A 16,083-nucleotide genomic window follows, 5' to 3' on the forward strand; every position below is an offset into this window, starting at 1 on the left:
GCAAACTAGACAGCTTCCTAGAAAAAATAAAGTACGGTTACGTGTACACCTCATCTCTGGGCCATTCTTTTAACTCTTCTCTGTCTGGAATACCCTCCTTCCCTATACCCCCTCTCTTTAGCCTGCTGTAACTCCCTCCTAACCTTACCGTGTGGAAGTTGTGCCCTTCATCTGTAAGGCAGTACAGCATAATGGCTAAAGGCAAAGACTTAAATCCCTAGGGTTCAAATCCCAACTCTGCTGTTTGTTAGCTGCTCGATCTTAAGTAAGTTACTTGAAGTTTCGGTGCTTCAGCTTCCTGGCTGTAAAGTAAGGATTACAATACCACCTCTTTTACAAGGCTGAATTAAGTAAGTTCACAAGAGTGAACATGTATGTATTAAAATAGTACATACTAAGGACCATAGATACCTAATTTTCATTATTTCAAAGCTATGCTTATACTTTTGATGTTATATCAAGAATCGTTCATTATCTTACATTCTTTTGTTTTCTTGTTTTTTTTTTTAAATTTATCTATTTTCTTTAGAGAGAGAGAGAACAAGGGGAGGGGCAGAGGGAGAGAATCTCAAGCAGTGCCCCACTGAGCATAGAATCTAACACAGACTTCAATCCCATAACCCTGACATCATGACCTGAGCTGAATTCAAGAGTCAGATGTTTAACTGACTGAGCCACCCAGGGGCCCCTACATTTTATTTTATTATGATGTTCAAATTCTACCCCTCCAAGAAACTTTCCTAGATCTCTTGGTTTGAAGCAATTATGTTCCCATATTCAATCAAAATAAATAGGTTGCTGCTTAGTGATAGCCCTTATCATTGTGTGTTTGTCGATATTGGTCTCCTGCACTGGTCTTAGAGCCCTGAGTGACAGAGACTTCCTCTTGCACCTCTGTACATATGGTCGATGCGCATTAAATATTTACTGAAGTGGATGGAAGGTATGCAAATGTACACCTAAATATACTGAACAAGAGCTAATAACAACCCCCGTATAACTCTATTTTAAAGACTGAACACGACTGCAACTTTTTAACACCATACCTGACACATAGTATGTGCTTAGTAAATGTATTTCCTTGGAAGGATGGAACGATTACTAAAGGTAGGTTGAGTCTAACGAAAGGCTTCCATGGATTGGGTCCCTCACATTGAAAACATGTATTAAATGGGTAAGTCACTTATCCTAGGAGCCAGGGCTGAATTAGGATACCAAGGAGAAGAAAAGTAGCTCTTGAAATTCAGGCACTCATATTCAAGAGGAGAGAGAGTCCAGTTGCTAAATAATCACAGGGCCTGTGGGCGCTGAGTAGGATGGAGCTTCACAGGGACATCCCTTCAGCCCCTTGGTCACTGCTCTAAGCCTTACACTTCCTCGATATTAAATTGCACAGGTATCTCCACTGGAATGGCGGCACCTTCTTTTTCAGTAAGTAGGGAACCAGGAGAAAAGGTTCTATGTTGGGCGCCGGGTGGCTCAGTTGGTTGGGCAGCTGCCTTCGGCTCAGGGAGTCTGCTTCTCCCTCTGACCTACTCCCCTCTCATGCTCTCTCTCACTGTCTCTCCCTCTCCCTCTCAAATAAATAAAATCTATTTTTAAAAAAATGTTTTATGTTGGATAAAGGAAGAGGGGAGCAAGTTAGTAATGAGCGTGGTTGGATCACATGCGGCAGGTGAGACTATAAGCTAGGGGAGGGGACACCATGAGTCACACGGATAGAGCTATACAGATTCCTTAGTCTCAACCATTTTGATGCCAATGTTGACAAAACAATGTAAAATAAACCAACAAAAGTGCTAATCCCAAAGGAAGAATTAATGTATCACTAACTCTACTTCCACTGATAGCTTTATTTCTTTAACTTCCTGTTTGCTATGGGGTGAGAAGTGAGTTTGGACTGGACTATCTCTAAGGGTCATTCCACCTTTATTGGTTTTTTATTCTGTTTTTCATGCCTGGCCTGATATGAAAACCAGTCCTTTCTCCCAGTTTTAAATACTATGTCTATTTTGACGAATCCCAAATTTATATCTCCAAACCAGACCTGTCTTTTGGGTTCAGATCTTGCATATCCAACTCCCTACCTTGACATCAGAGACATCTCAGACCTACGATGTTCAAAACCAAATTCTTGATTCCCAGCAACTGCCGTGCAGAAACTTTTACTTTGCAGTGTTTCAACTCAGTAAATGGAAACACCCACCCAATTGCCCAAACCAGAAGCTTGGGATGTGTTCTTAGTAACCATTCTCTTTTTTTACCACCCACTCTTGATCAATCCAATCTTTCTTTCAATCTTGTCAATTCTACCCTCAACATATACCTCCAATCTTTGCCCACCTCTCCACCTACACTGCCATCTCCCTTCCTCTCTCACCACGACTCCTACTGTAGCTTCTTAAAGAATCTACTCTCACCCCTTTCTAATGCACCTTCCACATGATAGTTGGGGTGTTTTTCTCAAAATATACATCAGATCATGTCATCACCTAGCCTAAAAAACTGAAGTGATTTCTCAATACACTTAGAATAAACTCTCAATTCCTGCCCATGGTCTACAAAGGCCCCTGTGGTTTAGCTCCTATTTCTCCCACCAAATTCATCGTCTACCAGTCTGTCTGTTTGTGCCATGCTGGCATCTTTCAGGTCTCTGACCATGCTGGGGGTTTAGAGGGTTGTTTGACCTCTGCTCATTCTGCCCAGTATACTTTACCCTTCACTCTTGGCCTGGCTAACACACCCTTCTTTTTCAGCTTAAAGCCTACTTTAATAGAGAGGCTTGGACCCTGAGCAAATGATGTCCTTCCCCCACCTCATGGTACCGTACATGTTTCTTGCATCTCAGTTATCATAATTTATAGTAAATATTCCTCTGCGGATTTACTTGTGTGATGTTTGTTTCCTCGACTAAATTATGGGCTCCTCCAGGAACAAGTTTGTCATTGTTCTTTCTATATGCAAAGTCTAGCCCACTGCTTAGCACACAGTAGGTACTGAATTTGTAATTTTTGTGAATGCATATTGATCAGACCGGAAAATATCAACTATGCTTATCCCATGCTAAAAAGGTCCAGCTAAATGGGTGATAAGATAATGAAATATATCTGACGATGTGCTGTTTCTTCAAACTTTTTAGTTCTAGAAACTTCCAGCACTCTTCCATTTTCTTACTAAAACTTTCCAGTTTGGGGAGTTGAGATGAGAAGTATTTTGGTGTTATGTTCCTTTGCTTTGCCTCCCTCCCCTCCCCAGATACATTTAGTTTTGTGCAGGAATGTGGCTTCTACAGGTATGGTTGGGTGAGAGGTGTTGGGAACAGGATGGGTGGAAAGCGAAAAAAAAGGAATCGTATGGGGGAGGTGACTGCCCTTGCACAGCTTGGACATCGTCCCAGCTCACCCACGTTGGAGTTTTTTTTTAATGCCATATACATCCAGTATTCTCTTCTTCCCACCTCTAAGAATCCAAAAATAAATGAGCTGTTGATCAAGGGCTTGGTGCTGGCAAAACTGGCAAGTACAGGCAGACAGTCTCCCAATTCTAGAAGTTTTCTCTTGCCACTACCACCCGCTGCCCCCAGCCCTCTGTTGAGATCGTTGAGCACCTATTTCTACTAAGTCCACTGGCTATTTCGTTCCATGTAGGTCCCTATTGTTATAGATTGCAGGAACCAGGATATGGGCTTTTGAATAGTTTTGACGTTAACAAAGGTCTGTTGCTTCATCTGCTGAATTATTGCTTTGCGTAGTTATTAGAGCGAAGGCCTTACTTCTCTCCAGCACCTGTGCTCCTATTTTCTCTCCTCCTCCTATCAAGAACAACTTGCTCCAAATCCCTTTTTATATTCACCTCATCATTCGTGGATCCACTCTGCATTTGTTGTGGAGATAGGAGGGCTAGATGCAGGGATTCTCTTAGGAGGATGTCATTGGCCCAGGGCTCCTCCTGTCACTCAGGTCAACCCTTTGGTAGAAAGTTATCAACCATCTTGTTGTAGTAACTCGCCCATCAACTCAATTGCTTGAAAAATGTATAGAAATCCACCTTGTTGATCCTAGAAAAGAGCCCTGATTCATTTGGACTTTGTTTTTACCTTTTGATAAGATTGAAGTTAACTCAAAACAAATGATTTTTTCCATTTGGGTGCAGGGGAGGGGTAGGGAGGGGCTAAGGTAGAAGGAGGAGGAAGAAAGAGGAAGAAGGTACTGAAAAGGAGGATCTAGTACTGGATTTCAGTTCCCACTACTGGGAAAAGGTTCATTTCCAATTCTGCATTTCAAGAATAAAAAGACTTTCTGATGATCTTTTTTATTCTTTTTGGATCAGTATGAATCCTTAGCAGTTAATTTATGTCTTCCTGAACTTAAAAGGTTAAAATATTTTGGGAAGTGAAATGAATATATTTAAGGATGGTTACAAAGTCAAGACAGGGCACTTTAAATCACTGTTCCCCAGACATAATCTGAGTCACAGAATCTGTTAGGGAATAACCTGAAGGCTTTACTTAACTATGATAGTTCACTCATTAGTTTGCCCATTCATTCAACATTCAACAACTACTTTGACCTGCGCACTGTAACATCCAAAGTACTTTTCCCCACCCCATTGTCCTTAATTCTCACGAGAACCCTGTAAAGTAGTCCTTTAACAGAAATTACCATTTTAGAGAACAAGAAACCGAGACCCACAGAAGTTAGTCAGTTATGGAACTTTAACTGGAACCCAGATCATTGGACTTCGCATCAAATTCTCTTTCAGTTCTACCTAACTCGAACTTAACCAGCATTTCTTAAGTGAGCAATGTGTTGGGCACAAGTGTTGGAAAACAAAAATGAGATACTCTTACCCTTGAGGAGCACCTAGCCTATTGAAGAAAGGCAGAGATTGAGGAAGGGGTGCGGGATGAGGTAAGTGCATGGGTCCTTGGAGTCTGGTGTAGAAAATGGTTGTAGGAGGCAAGACGGGGAAAAGTTGGAGGGACTTAAGCACTTGATTTCTCGATTTGCCATCACCACCACCAATTTTTCTTAATCTGCTGCCACCAAGTATGGCTTTTATTACTGTCAGAAGTTATCTTTTTCTGTCCCCGCTTTCTTTTGAATATTTGGCTAGCATTGTGGTGCCAGTGTCTCCAAAGAGTAGGGTTATTCTTGGCACCCTGAAGTTTCCTCATTGAATGCTGCTGGGCTAACTAATGGTAAGACTGCCGAAATCTTGTCTGGCGGTGTTATGCGTGTATCATTATATCCAATTCATCCTTGCCTGGCCACAAAGAGGAAACGGTTACAACTGCTGGCAGATAGGCCCAACCCTGGGTGGGCTGGGTCTTGGTGACGACAGTGCTATGTAAAGTGGTCTGGATGCAGGGCTGGCAGCTGGAGAGATCATCTGTCCGTTTAAGGACCTTTGTCCAACAAAGGTCTGGGATGGCCGGAGCGAACTTGGGCTTAGAGTGAAGCAGGCATCAAGGTGTATTAGGTGTGCAGTTCCTGCTGGGGATGCTGTTGGGTTTTGACATCCAGGCTGCAGATGTTACTGGAGGCTGTGTGCTCTGGGAGAGGATGATGCTGGATGATATGACCATTCGTGGTAGAACCTGTCAGTTATAAGAAGATACAAAAATCAGGTCCAAGCAAAGCTCTGGCCTGCAGACTGAACCTAGCTGTTGATTGTGGTGGTGAAGATAGCCAAGGCTCTGTGTGTGCCCAGGCTCATGGGGATCTTCCCACGTTGGGTACTGGGTATTGCAGGATGGCACATTGAGATGGCTAGCTATATTGTTCTAACCAATATGGGGTGAAAAATTCAGAGAATGAAACTGCCGAAGTGGGGGGTGTGAATGCCCACACTGATGGAGGTAGGACACAGCATCTGAGAAGAAGCCACAGAGTTTTGTTTGGTTCAGAGTCAGGACACACTTGGGGCCCTGTCCTGGCTGGGGGACTATCTTTTGTATGATCTAAAGCAAGTTTTAGCACTTTTCTGAGTTTCTGATTATTCAGTAGTTTCTGTGCCCCCTGGGGTATCATATCGTATTCATATTTGTTTCCGAGCATCTAACGCAGTATCTCCTTCACAAGAGACGGTCAGTGAACTTGCATGAATGGGGTGAGGAGTGTGAGGAATGACATTAGTTTCAGGGAAGTGGGGCTTCTGAGAAGCATGGTCCTCACCCTCACCCCCTTGATTCTGATGTCTACCCCCATGCCCTATGCCAAAAATCAGTGATTCAAATAATAGTATACTCCCCAAATTTCCTAATAGACTGTGATTCTCCAAAGAAAAAAAATGAATAGTTTATTTGAAAAAATTGTTTTGCTTCAGCATTCACTAGTCAAACCTGTTATAAGAATCAGAAAAATAAATGGCCAGTAGCCCCCAGAGAACTCCAAAAGGCAGTCTATCCACCAGGAAAACTCTGGCGGTGGCCTCAGAGAGACACCAAAGTAACAAGAAAACCTCTTGATCTTTGCAGATGCTGGGAAACACCAACAAACAGGAGAAGCACACTAAGACCCAGGGGACGGGGATAGATAAAAGATTTACAGATCGCCTAATCTCATTTAGGTTAACTTGCTCCGGGACAGTGCTGTTTGTTGTTGTGGAGACAAGTGTCTCCCAGAGTGAAAGGTCTTCTCTAAGAGTGAGAGCTCTGCTCTCACTTTCCCTATAGGTCCTAAAGATGTGGACAGCATTAACTTTAGGCCAAACATTCAAGACCTGTGAATTAGGCAACTAATTGCATTTAAAAGAATTCACTTAGGGCTTTTCAGTGTCATAGGTGTGTGCTTGTGAGATAGGGAGATAGATAGGAAGAAGATAGATATCAAACTAATATATAAACATTACATAATTTAGAAGATAAAAAAAGGGAGGAGAAAAGCATTCAGAATCCTACTACCCTAAGACAACCTAAATATTTGTTTATTGTGTATTCTTGTTTATATCCCATTTATATTTTATGGAGAGTATTTTACAACATAGTTATAATATACCATATATATATATTACATATATATATCCTACTTTTCACTTTATTTATTACCATAAGTATTTTCCAATTCCAATTTTTAAAAATTAGATTACACTTCATCATTCTCCACCCAACAACTTTTCCCTCAAGTCGGTCACAATGGGACATGAAGGTTGTGTGTATTTGTTGTTAGATATAACACTTAGATACCTATATTCAATCAACAACTTTGACCCTGTATGTTTGAATTTTTTCCTGTATGTTGTATGCACCTCAAAGATGGGTTCCTAGAAGTGGAATTACTAATTCAAAGGGCTGAACTCTTTGATTCTTGAGACATGTGACCAAATGGATCACTGAAGGAGTCATGCTAACCAAAATATAGTACGACAGGATTCAATCTCACTGAATTTCACCAAGAATTATTTAAATGTCAGCCTCCATAGTGAACATAAGTATTGGTCCAAAGATTTTATAGTCACTTGGCAGAGAGGTTGATAGATGTGGGAAAAGATAGGAAAAAAAGGAAGAGACACTTAAAACTCAAGTACTCCATGGGAACTAGACACCGTTGGTAACTGACAACTGGTTAGAAATTAATGAGGCATTCCTGAAGTAATGTACACCAATGTAATAGCAGCTTTCAGATTTCCAGAGTGGATATAGCTGCAAAATAAGTGATTCAGGGTGGACTTGTTGATGGGAATCAACTCTACCACTAATTTTGGAGGTTGTCTTTGCAAACCATTTGCCTCTCTGGATCTTTCAAAGGCAGAACTAATAGGCTGAAGGCTGAGGAGAGTTTAGATTATAGTGTCAAATCCATATGATGAAGACAAAGTCACAGAGTCATGGGTCCAGTCAGCTATTTCCCCTAGACACGCAGAGTTACAACTCTGATGAGATCAACAGTTCTATCAGAGTTGTACAATGAAATAGCAGACATCCTGGGAAGCTCTTGGGGCTCCCCCCAACCTCAGTTATGTATCTGCAAGTCCTGTATGCCACACTTGGACTGATGGCAAAGATTCTTCAGGGCCTTGCTTTCACAGAGAATCTCCACAGGAAAATGTTGAATATGCGGATCAGGGAGGTGGCTTGAGTCATCTACCACCATAACGACATTTGGCCTTTGGTACCTCCCTAGCGCTCTCCATCCAGATGACGACACACAAAAATTAGCCACACTGCTTTCAATTTAGTAAACTGAAAGAATAAAGGCAAGTTCCCTCATTTTCCAGACTCTATTTTGCGGGCAGGACCTCTCAGATTTCAAGAGAAGCCTGGGTCACTTTTTGGAGCCTTCTAGTATGGGGGGAAAAAGAGAGAAAGAGAGAGATTATATATATATGTGTATGTGTGCAAATATATATATGTGTGTGTATATATGCAAATATGTGTATATATGTATATATATGTGTATATATGTATATGTATATATATGCAAATATGTGTATATATGCATATATATGTGTATATATATACAAATGTGTATATATGTGTGTACATGTGTGTGTATGTACACACACACATATATACACATATTTGTGGTTTTGTAATATAAAAAATGTGAAGATAGTATAGAGAACAATCCTGTACCCAGTTTCCCCCATTATTAACATTTCACCTTAGTATGGTACTTTTGTGACAACTGATATTCACACAATATGATTAACTAAAGTCCATCATGTATTCAGATTTGTTTAGATTTACCTTCTGTCTTTTTCCATTAAGTGCTACTTCACATGAAGTTATCATGTCTCCTTAAGCTACTCTTGGTTATGGCAACTTATCAGCGTTTCCTTGTTTTTGATGACCTTGACAGTTTTGAGGAGTACTGATCAAGCACTTTGTAGGACGCCCCTCTACTACAATGTGTCTGATGTTTTTTCATAAACAGACTGGGGTACGGAGAAGACCACAGAGGTAATGACCCATTTCACCACCTTATATCAAAGGTACATCAATCAACATGGTTTATCATTATTTGTTGGTTGGTTGTTCGTGGTTTATCATTGTTGATATTGACCTTGATGTCCTGGCTGCTGTAGTGTTAGTCTGGTTTCTCCATATAAAATTACCTCCCCCACTCCTCTTACTATACTATACTCTTTGGAAGCAAGTCACTATGCCCAGCGCACACTTAAGGAGAGGGGAATTATACTCTCCCTCCTTCAGGGGAGAGCATCTACATAAATTATTTGGAATTCTTCTGCATGGGAAATTTGTCTCTTCTCTTCCATTTATTAATTTTTCCCATAATTTATTTATATCTGTGTAAATGTGTAGACATTTATTTTATACTTCAGGTTATCATCTAATATTATTCTATCTTGTCACTCAAATTTTGCAGCTTCGCCCCTTGGAAGCTCTTCAGGTGGTGCTAGTGTCTCTGAAATATCCCCCCAGAAATGTAGGGAATTTTGTGTATCTATTTGGTGTCTTTTTCTTTTTCCTTTTTTTTTTTTTTTTTTTTTTTAGCAAATCCTTATTGAATGGTACAATCTGGGTATTAGGTGTGTTCATTGCTACTGCGGCATCATTGCTTCTAGTCCAAATATATTTTAAAATTTACATTTTAAACACCAACATACACAGGTTCCAATACAATCACATGAATTAGGACAACTCTGGATTTAGTAACAGTATGAAATCTTGGCATGGGAGACTGGGAGGGCTCCTACACTGGGTCCTGCAGCAGGATCTGCACACAAAACTTACATGTGAAGGTCTTCTTTCGATCCTGTCTGTGCACCACTAGGACTGAAGCAGAACCTCAGTGGAGAGCATATCAGAAGTCCAAATCTGAGGTCTGCTCTGAATGTAAGGCCACACCAAATGGCTCTTTTGCAGGGCTGCCCACCCTATATCCTCTTTCCATGATGAGCTCTGGAAAACAACAACAACAACAAACCACAATGATTGCAGAACCAGGGCATCAGAATTCTAGATTGGCTCTGCCAGCAATTCAGCGGATGTGGAAAATGCCTTCTGTCTGGGCCTCAGTGTCCAATTGTATACTATCGGTAACATTGGATTGGATGTTTGCTAAGGACCCTCCCACTTCCAGCACATTATAACTCAGGAGTTCTACACTGAGAGTGTAATTGACTCCATGTCTCCCTGTACATGGACAGCAATATTTCAGAGGGCCTAAGCCAAAGGAGAAACGGTGGTGGTAGGATGTGACTGCTAATGATTAGGGGCTGTTTTATTACTTCCTGAGGATGCCAAGGTCTGCCAAAGACTTTATTTCATCTTGACAGTTGGGTCTGAGAAGTTTAGACCTTTTGTTTTAAAGAATGGAGATCAAAAAAATATAGGAAATACTGATTGAAAGTAACTCTTTTATTGTCTTCAAGTTTGTTCTGGAAGATCAAGGTGTTTTTTTTTTTTGGTAAGGACAAACTCCTCATCTGTTATTTCCTCTAACTTCAAATCACTACTTTTGAGGCAGTTATGGCTGAACTACCTCTAAGTTTCTTACTAGGAATCTCTCTCTAGGTTTTTTTTTTTCTTCTTTCCTTCCTTTGTGTGTGTGTGAATGTTAGGACATATTTTTCATATCCACATGGGGCCCAGTGGTTTAAAGACGCCCAGTTTACAAGTGTCATTTATTTCCTATCATTGACTGGGACAGTTTCCAAAAACAAACAGAAGGCCAAAAAAAAAAAAAAAAAGAAGAAGAAGAACGGTAGTGCTGAAAAGACACTTGGGAACTGTCACAACTGATTATGAATGCTGGAGAGCAAAGGTACAAGGTCTTAGAACCTGTCTCCTCCAACTCAACGTCAAAAATCTTCAATTGGTTTTTGGACCCACTCAGCATAACCCCAGACTTTGGTCTACAACTGGTTAAAAATTGATAGAAGTGAGGATTCTGGGACTGCCTTCTTTACTTAGAAGTTTAAATTTTAACCCCTTCCCCCATGCCAGGTACACATATGATACAGCTCCTTTCCACTGCCCCCCCATCTTAAAGTTATGTAAATATGTATTTGGATATAAAGGTATAGAATTTAGAACAGAGACACATCATGCAAATCATCCAGTTATTTCTTCGCAAGGCTGAGGAAACAGTCCTGACAAGTGGTTTTGCTCTCCATAAGGGAGTTCCAGGCAGGACTGTAATTAGAAGCCAAGGTTTTTTTTGGCAACAAATCCAGGTTTGTTTGTTTTTTTCTTCCTACCTCACACCATGCCCCTGTGGAGTTTCGTGTTTGTGTGCATGTGTGTGGGTTTCTGTATGTACCTATGTTACATAGACACCGACATGTAGAAAACATGCACTAAGCATCTGTAGTCTGACCTCAGGGAGCGGTGTAATGACTCGAATTTCAGGCAGCTGAAAGGTTTCTGCGGGTGGAGGGTGAAATAAACAAGAAAAGCCACTGTGGAGATGTGAATGGAAAAGTACCGAAGCGCTCCCTCCCTCCGCACATTCTTCCGCTCTCCAGCTCTGCCTGCCAGCAAGCTGGCTTCAGATAGGCTTCTTCAGGGTCAGGTGTACAGAGGGCGGTGTGGAGAAGAAGGGGGGAAAAAATGCAGGCACAACACGCAAATCAAGTTTTTCCACTTCTAGCCTTAGGTAGTAAAGACAGCTAAGTACAGGCAGGCAGCCGCAGGGAGGGTGGGCCAGCTACCCAGAGTTTACAAACACTCAAGTGCTTTCCTCTCTTCATCCCTTCCTGGTCCAGCTGCTGCTTTCCTTCATGCTAGAGTTTCATAGGAAGTGAAAACCCTGCTATTCAAAACAGTGATCCAATGCAATAAACAAATGATTAGGCACGCCCCCCCCCACTTCTCTATTTTAAGCTCCCGATATTTATTTCCATTTTTAAAAAGTGAGAAAAGTGTGGAAAATCAGTGTTTTGGGGGGAAACTCTGAGCTAGGCTAGAAAAGGTTTCTAAAGAAAAAAAATCTCAGAATAAAACAGGCTGAAAGCAGGCAGCATATGGATCAAAATTAAACGTTGACACTTCTTTTTCAGAAGGTAGTAGCTGGAAGTCATCTTCTGTTTTTTTCTTTCATTGTCTCGAAACTTTCTGCTCAATTTCTGTAAAATATACCAAGAAATCTCCTTTCTCCAAGGATAATATAGGGAGCGTGTCTACAATAACTCTAAACGAAGCATTTGAGAGAAAAGGAATAGGTAAATTTTTCTGCAGCAGGTGGACAGCACCACCCCCACCCAAAAGAAGTAGTGTCGAGTACCACAGCTTAGGTGACAAACATAACCAAACCCAAATGTCCATCAAAACTCAGTAGTAGCATCATGACCAGGAGTTCGTTCTGAAGACCAATTTACAGTTAACGAGGAACCCAAAGCAGCCTCGCTTTCCCCAATTCTGCCAGAAAAACAGGACAGCCTCCTCCAAAGCCAAGCAGTCAGATCACCCGCATTCTGTGAAATGACGCAGAACCATCAAACGAGGACCCATTTTCAGTTGTGTCCTCGGGTCACACATGCCTGGCGTCATACGCGCTCACACACACAGGGCCAGCCTGTCCTCTCGAAAGAGAGAAGCCTGGGGGAGTTGTAGGATTGATCGACAAGGTTCTTTCCCATTCTAAAATCTGTAATTCTGAGATGTGATAGTTGAAAGATCTACCAAAGTACCAGAAGTTCCTGACAGGTGAAACCGACTTCCTGTTTGGAGCCCCCTTGAAAAGAGGACAAGACGGTATTTATTCCAAGGACAGCTTCCTTTTCAGCTATGACTGAATTGTGGGGAACTGGATGCAAAATCTGTCCCTTTCCTTAAGTAGATGTAATATTAGGACCAGGCTATTTTATTTGTAACAAAGCTTATATTTACCCAGCAGCTGCGTTCAGGAACCTAGTACTATGCCCAGTCCACTGGGCAAAGGGAATGGCCTGGTCCTCTATTCTGAGTATTACTAGCCAGTGACCATTAAATAACAGGACTGGTTGATACATGGTCCTTCTGAGTCTGCAGAAATCACTCATAAGACCTCAGACACAGAATCACTCTTTAGAGCTTCTTAAGGTTGATTTAAAAGAATGTGAATATATTCAAGTCAATCCTTTCTTTAATCCTATAACATAGCACTGCTGGGGTAAGGGAGCCCACACAGTGATGCCAACTGGCTACTGATAGGGAGAGACCAAGAATGAGAGAAAGGAGGACAACGTGGAAGAAATTCAACTGGTATAAAATCCGAGAGTTATGCTCCCAGGATTTGAAAGGAGATTGAGAGAGGGGTGCACAATTTTCCTCACTGTTCATTTGGGAGAGAGAAAGGGATCTACCTAAAGTCTCTATCTTTAGAATATTTTCAATATTTTTTTTCCTTTTAACAAGCCCTTCTGATCAATTTCTTTCAATGTAAACACTGATTTGGTTAAGAAAACAAAAACAAAAAACCACCATCATAGAAATGTGGGACTCTGGCACTTGGTTCCAGAAATAATGTGCTGAGAAGGTTTGAGTTCCATGGTGGTGGGGTTAATTATCTATAAACTAGGCCTGGTGGGTTTTCCTTCCAAGGGCTGCCTGCAAAGAATTAAAAAGGTCTGAGGTGCAAAAAGGGTGAATTCCTTCCCAGCCCCCATTCTGGCTAGTTCTACTGCCAGTGGGAGCAGATTTCCCTCTGCTCTGCAGCGCCCCCATGGGGCTAATATTGGAGTGGCAAAGAGAACGCAGGAGGGACAAACTGTGTTTAAGGTTGGGGTGGTGGGGGGCGATGGCAAGGGACCAATAAGGCTTGGTGGCAACTTTGATTAAAAAAGTGACCAAAAATCGTAAAAGTAATCTCCATCATTGGATCAATAACAGAGCACAGCCATACATTTCACATTCTAAACCCTATATAGATACACCTGAGAAACCTTGAAGTTCTTACTACTCTCAAAGATAGAAAAAAATACCACACATATAAATGCACAGAGAAAATCGTTTTGGCAAAATCGGGGTATCGTTTTGAATCCAGTGGAATTCATTTACAACTCTGAAAAGGGAGGGTAGGGAGACAATAAAAAAGCAGATAGTCTGCCTTCTGGCAGAATGAATCTGCACTTGACAATATCATGTGTCTTTGGGGGTAAAATGTTCATTTCAACAACAGTGACAGGATTAGGCCTATGTATATTTTTCAAAAATCCTTTACAAGACAGGCTTTTCTGCAGAGGCTGCAGTAATCCATCTGTCAATAAGTATTAAAATATTCAGATTTCATAGGAACAGACACTTAGGCATATTTCCCAAGCTCCAGAACTTGTGGAAAATAATCAACCCCTTTGGACCTCTTCTGGATCTAAAATTCCCAACACGGCCTTTTAAAGGTGGTGGCGGCGGGAGGGGTGCATTGACAATAACATTTTCAGCAACAGATCTGAACTTCTTATGGACTTTTCCAGGGAAAGAGATCCCAAATATCCCAAGAAACAGCCCATAATCTTTCGTAGCTCTGCTCACTTCTCCATTTTAAACCCAAATTTGAGGTTGGGAGAGGTAGAGTATTTTGGGACATATCTTTTTTGGAAATTAACAAGTGCAGAAATTTTGTGGAACCTTTAAGAACTCATCTGTAATTTAATGAGTCGCCTGAAGGACTCTCATAGCCAAGGCTCAGAACAGCCTGACCTTTGAAAGCTGCTTCTGGTCCAAACATTTTGGGTTAATTCTTGAGGAATCTGAAATATTATTTTCCCCTCACACCCTTTTTTTAAGAGAGAGACATAAAAGAAACAAGAGTCTCCCTCATTCGGGGATGAGTAGGAGGGGAAAAAACCCCAACCAACATTTAAATAGGGAAACTGGCAGTTCTGAATAAACAAACCAAGGCCCACAGTGAAATGATTCTGCACTGCATTTGCCTTTAAAAAGAAAAGAAAGAGGGAAGAAAGAAAGAAAAGAAAGAGTTCCCCCCACTTCTCCTCCTCCTCCTCCCAAGTGAGCTCCGGAGCTAAGGAGCCTATGCTGCGTGCCGCGCGCTGTAGTTGTAGCACAGGCTGTTCTAAACACACGCAGTATCTGTGATACTGGCACGGCAGGCCTTTAGAATTCCCTCCGGCTGATCTCTTAAACACACAGACAGAAAAGATTTTTTACAACGACCTTGAAACGAGCCGGGGGTGGGGGGGGGGGGGGAGGGCGGGGGATCGAGACCTTAAGAAAAAGCAAAACACAAACATGTATTTGGCTCACCTAATTTTGTAGAACACACGCGTACACATACCCAAATACACACACGTTTCTTTCAACAAGAAATGTCCTAACAGTCAACAGTAACAGAAAGAGTAAACCCACCACTTGCTGTCCTGGAAAGAAACAAACCAAACAAAAACAAATCCTTTGAACATGTCCCTCAAGTGCAGGAGAGCCTCCTCTCAGTAAAAAAGTCCAAGGGAAAAAGAAAATTGCACCCCCCCCCCAAAAAAAGTGGGGGTTGGGATTGTTACATGCGATAAAAAATTGAAGCCGCTCTCAATAGTCTCCATATTAAAATAACACATCTTCTTTAAAACGCTTGAGCGATTAGATAGAGGGGAAAAAAGCACACACACACAAAACAAAATCCAACCGACGCGGGATCCTAGTATTTACGTAACACCACAAACTTGCAAAAGGCAAAAATCAGAAGAAGAAAAAAATCCGAAAATCATCAAAATACAACCACCAAAAAAAATCCCAAGCCACCACATCAACAAGGAAAAAAACAACAAAACAAAACCGAAAGACGTCCCAAATAAAATAAAGCAAATGAACCCACCGAAAACTGCTTGGCAAATATTTTTCTCGTGGTGCCTAATATTCTAGCTGGAAAGAGCTGTGGTGTTTATTGTTTTTTTCTCTTACTCGCCTCTAAAGCTACTATATATAACAGACTTTTTCCAACGGGTCGAACCTCTCTCTCCCTTTTGTGTATTTAGCTCGAGTAGCTGAGTTTATGGGTAAGAGAGGAGGAATTAGCCCCAGACCCCGGGAAAGCAAAGCGCACTCCCCCTCTTATGTCACCGAATAGCAAATTAGTTCTCAGAATTCCAGAGGCCGAGCTTTGCTACAGCGAAGACGCCGACGTCACAGAGGGGGCGCCCACGTGACGCTGGCGGAGCAGGCTGTACCATCGTGCGGGGTCCCGG

General features: G+C 41.6%; 1 long non-coding RNA gene across 1 annotated transcript; it reads right to left on the reverse strand.

Annotated features, from left to right (window-relative positions):
* Positions 1–1,600: 1,600 nt before the first annotated feature.
* Positions 1,601–15,920, reverse strand: LOC123939660. Its single transcript, XR_006817947.1, has 3 exons — positions 15,714–15,920; positions 9,698–9,865; positions 1,601–5,599 (listed from the first exon to the last, which is right to left on the reverse strand). It is a non-coding gene; the product is annotated as an uncharacterized LOC123939660 (long non-coding RNA).
* Between the last annotated feature and the right edge of the window lie 163 nt (positions 15,921–16,083).

The sequence above is a fragment of the Meles meles genome, chromosome 4, assembly GCF_922984935.1.
Source record: "Meles meles chromosome 4, mMelMel3.1 paternal haplotype, whole genome shotgun sequence".
Taxonomy (NCBI): Eukaryota; Metazoa; Chordata; class Mammalia; order Carnivora; family Mustelidae; genus Meles; species Meles meles.